The sequence below is a fragment of the Mus caroli genome, chromosome 3 (genome assembly GCF_900094665.2).
Source record: "Mus caroli chromosome 3, CAROLI_EIJ_v1.1, whole genome shotgun sequence".
Classification (NCBI taxonomy): domain Eukaryota; kingdom Metazoa; phylum Chordata; class Mammalia; order Rodentia; family Muridae; genus Mus; species Mus caroli.
Window position 1 is genome coordinate 27,513,069 of NC_034572.1, and position 4,892 is coordinate 27,517,960.

Genomic DNA, 4,892 nt, shown 5'->3' on the forward strand with positions numbered 1-4,892 from the left:
ATGTACCCATCCCCTTCTCTGCTTCCTGAGTGTAGATGCATTGTGACCAGAGCCTCTGCTGAAGCACCTTCCTTGTTCACGGCGTTGTCTTCCCTGTCCTGAGAGACTGAATTCCTCTTGAAATCCAAGCTAAACAAATTCTATCCTTAAAAAAAAAAAAAAACAAAATCCAAAGCGAGATGGCTCAGCAGTTAAGAGCACTGACTGCTCTTCCAGAGGTCCTGAGTTCAATTCCCAGCAACCACATGGTAGCTCAAAACCATCTGTAATGAGATTTGATGCCCTCTTCTGGTGTGTCTGAAGGCAGCTACATTGTACTCATATACATTAAATAAATAATCATAATAATAAATCCAAGGTAACATGTATATTAATAATGGCAACTCACACGTCCCTGCATTTAGACATTGAGGTTTCACACAGGTTTGTGGGTCATCCCAGGCACTGACACCCACTAGAAGCAGCACTAGGGGTCTTAGGTATACCCCAAATTTGTGTCTTCAAATGCCTCAACTCCTTTTTTATGGGTAAAAGAGAATCGTGTGTTACCCTTGAATGGCTACCACCATGACACCCAAACCTTGAAATGTAAATATAATGATCAGGGAGAAACCTCATTCTTGAGACTCTAGATGGAGCTGGCATGCCACCCTCTCCACCTCCACCCTCACTCCACCCCCACCAATGCCCTCTGAACATTGAACAATGTCCTCATACAGTGAACCCTGAGTGAAGAGAGATGAGGCGCCCATAAGATGCCTTGGAAACCATTAGCAGGCTCTTCACCTTCAATCAGTGTTTAGGTCAAGTCTTCGCTGCTGAAATACCCGTGGTGCCCTCCTTCTGCTCACCTCCTGCCAGTTTCATGCTACAGGTACCAGAGAGCAATCTGTGTGCTTTCCAAAGATGTCCCTGTCTTTAGTTCAATCCCGTTGGGTTGGTTCACACAGTCAGTGGATATGACCCAGGTCTATGCATCACTTGCAGCATAATGGGCTATGCAGGTATGGCACATTGGATAACTGTTTGGATCTCAACTGGTAGAATGTTTAGGAAGGGAGACATGGCCTTGCTGGAGTAGACATGGCTTCAATGGATGTCAACCCACCCCTTGACTAGCAAAGTTAAGTCTCACGGACCAAAATATATGTTCTAAATTTCTGAGTGGGGACAAACTGGGGTTTGCCAGGTTTTTTTTGTTTGTTTGTTTGTTTTTGTTTTTTTTAGCTCAAGGAATATGTGATGGTTCATATATGCTCAGTCCAGGGAGTGGCACTATTAGAAAATGTGGCCCTGTTGAAGTAGTTGTGTCACTGTGGGTGGGAACTCTAAGACCCTCATCCTAGCTGCCTGGAAGTCAGTATTCTGCTTGCAGCCTTCCCATGAAGATGTAGAACTCTCAGCTCCTCCTGCACCATGTCTGTCTGGATGTTGCCATGCTTCCTGCCTTGATGATAATGGACTGAACCTATGAACCTGTAAGCCAGCCCCAATTATATGTTGTGCTTTATAAGACTTGCCTTGGTCATGGTGTCTGCTCACAGCAGTAAAACCCTAACTAAGATATAGTACATAGCCAATCACTTCTCATTTTTATTATAAAGCAGGCAAAATGTGAGTTGAAATTTACTGTAAGCTTGGGTAAATGCAAGAGCTAGAGGAATGCTCTTGGTGTGCCACATCTTATCATCTTTGGTCATGTGAACAAGCCAAGAATATTCTTCCTGGGCCTCTCTTTGCCTTTGCAACACAGATAATGTGGACGTGCCAGGCATCCCTTCATGACCTTGCTCTCAAGCGCATTAATTTATCACAGTTTATGTAATTCTTTCTAGAAGGCCACACTATGGGAAGAACATTCTATACTTTGTCCCAGCTTTCTTACTCAGACTGCCACACTTGAAGGAGGTGTGTCACTGAGGGTGGGCTTTGAGGTTTCAAAAGTTGACATCCAACCCAATCTCCCTCTCTCTGCCTGCAGATCTGAATGTAAAGCCCTCTGCTGCTACCCCATCCCCGTGCCTGCTTGTCTGCCTACCTGCCTGTGCACTCCCTGTTATGATGGTGGTCATGGCCACACCCTCTGAAACTGTAAGCAAAGCCACGATTAAATGTTTTCTTCTCTAAATGGCCTTGGTCATGGTGTTTCGTCATAGCAGTAGAACAGTGACTAAGAGCAGTAGGAGTACATAGAGCTGAATAGAGTAAACCATCTCCTCCCTACCTACTTCTGCTTACGGATTATTTCCAATAGGCAAATCCCAATGCTGCCTCTGGGCTGATTTGCAGCAGGCTGGAATTAGAATTCAGAAAACTGTTCAAAGACAGTGCACATCCTCTGGGTACTTTTCAGGACCTTGCATGTACATGATCTGTTTTGACATTTGTAAATGAAAAGATTTTTTTTTCAAGAGATAGAACATTTGAGGACTAGAGAGATTATTCAGTGGCAATGAGCACATGCTTCTCTTGCAGAGGACCTGGGTTCAGGTTCCAGCACCCACATGGGTCTATGTTATCTGATGCTGTAGGCACTGTACACATGTGGTACATACACACCCAAACAGTCAAAACACATGTACATACATAAAATAAATCTTTTTTTTTTAAAGTAGAGTATTGGTACTGGAGAGGTAGCCTCTGTTGGGAGAATGTTTACCAAGCACCCATGAAACCCTGGGTTCCATCTCCAACAGCACATAAACTAACAACATTGTGCACACTTGAAATGCCAGGAAGATAACTAAGTTTAAGGCAAGACTTAGCGTCTTAGTTAGGGTGTTAATAGCTACTACAGAACACTATAACCAAAGAGCAAGTTGGAGGGTGTAGGGTTTACTTGGCTTATTCTCCGACATTGCTGTGGTTGTGGTGTCTCCTCACAGCAATAGAACGCTGACCAAGACAAACGGCTTCATTCACAGTGGGCTAGTTCATCCCACATCCTACATGCTGTGGGCTCTGCTCATTCTGCTCTTGGTTTCCTAAAAATCCATTTGTCAGATCTTGGAACAATTTCCTATGTTACTGGAGTTCTTTTCAAGAAGACATTGCCCATGCCTATGTCTTGTAGTAGTTTCCTGATTCCTAATATTAATATTCTACTGTAATATCAAGGCAGCTGAGAGCTACCCCACATGCTTTCATCAAGAGACTCTGAAATAGGGCCAGGACACGCACACTAAGAACTAGGTTTAGCAGTGCATGCCTATAATTCTAGCACTAAGGAGGCAGAAGCAGAAGGCTCTTTACAAATTCAAGGCCAGCCTGCTTTACATAGTGAGTTCCAGAATAACCAAAGGCACACAAAGAGATTCTGAGGAGAAAAAAAATATACAAGTTAACAGACACTTATTTCTGAGAAGCCAAATGGAGGACGCCTATTTAGTCTCTCATGTGCTGTGAGCATCCTGTAGACTCATCTTTTTAGTATTAAAGTAGATTTAAGATTTGGGTCCATTAGTTCACAAAGGTCAGATGAGACTTCTTCATGCTTCCCTGAGGGTGGAAATGCTAATTACCCAATATGTTCCATCTACTCTCAGTCGGCTGAGGTGTTCCCTTGTAATTAGTCTCCTGCTTCTGAACTGAGAGGGAGTGTCCCCACGGACAAATCTTCCTCTTTGCCTGAACTTCCAAATTAAACTTGGTTGTCTCATCAGATCAATTTCCATGACCAGGTCCCAGGTTGAGAGTCCCTGAAAGAGCAGAGAGATGCAGTCCAGAGAACCTCACCAGCTACATTAAAGCTGTGTTCTATAGGGAGAGTGCAGGCTCAGGGCTGGCCTGTTGGTTTGTGCCACATGCTCAGTGTGTCAAAGGCCACAGTGCTTAAAAACCAACAACAAAGACGATGAGACTCACACATAGTCAGACCACTCCCTTTCTCTGTCTATCCGGAGTCCCACATAGACCAGGTTAACCCCAACTGACTTTGTAGCTGAGAATGATCTTGGACTCCTGACCCCCTTGCTTCTGCTCACAGGCATACACCGCCATGCCTGCCTGAACTACTAAAATGTAGGAGCCAATGCTGGCTCACTCTGCTCAGGGTATCCACACCTCTCTAAGCAGTTCTGCTGGTCTACTATTTTTCCTGAGAGCGTAGTGAGCTAGATCACATCAATGCATAACCACAGGTTCTAGAAAGCTCCTCCTGCCTTTGTCTTCCCTTTTCGTTCTAATGTAGGAGCTGGCAGCACAGTCACCTACCCTTTGGCTACCCTGGCCTAAGCTCCTGCCTCTGAGGCCACCTGTCCCCTCTGCTGCTTCTGTTGTCAGGTCTGCACTTCTGCAGCAGCACTGACCCCTTCCGTTTCTAACCAACCATCTTTATTGTGTACTTGTGTCCCGTTAAAATGAAGTGGAACTCCCTGATGAGTTTAAAGGTTTAAAGTTTAAGCTGGATGTGGTGGCACATGCCTTTAATCCCAGTACCCAAGCACCCAGGATGCACAGGGAGGTGGATCTTTGTGAGTTTGAGGCCAGCCTGGCCTACAGAGCTAATTCCAGAACATCCAAGGCTGTACAGTGAACCCAATAAGCTACAATAAACTTGGATGTGAACTAACCACCCAGCAGCACTTCCTGTAATAAGCTGACCCTGGGATGCACCTTGACATAAGAGAGACACCTGGACCAATATAAGAAGCTATTTGGAATAAGACTTCCATTTTGAGTAGAGGGTTGAGTAAAGTTTAAGCTTCCAAGACCTCCCTGGGAGCCTACATCCTACTTGGCAGAAACATGTACGTGGGCAACTGACATCCGGGTTGGCAAGTTAAGACATGAATGTTGCCAGGTGCGGTGGTGCACACCTTTAATCCTAGCACTCAGGAGGCAGAGGCAGGTGGATTTCTGAGTTCGAGGCCAGCCTGGTCTACAAAGTGAGT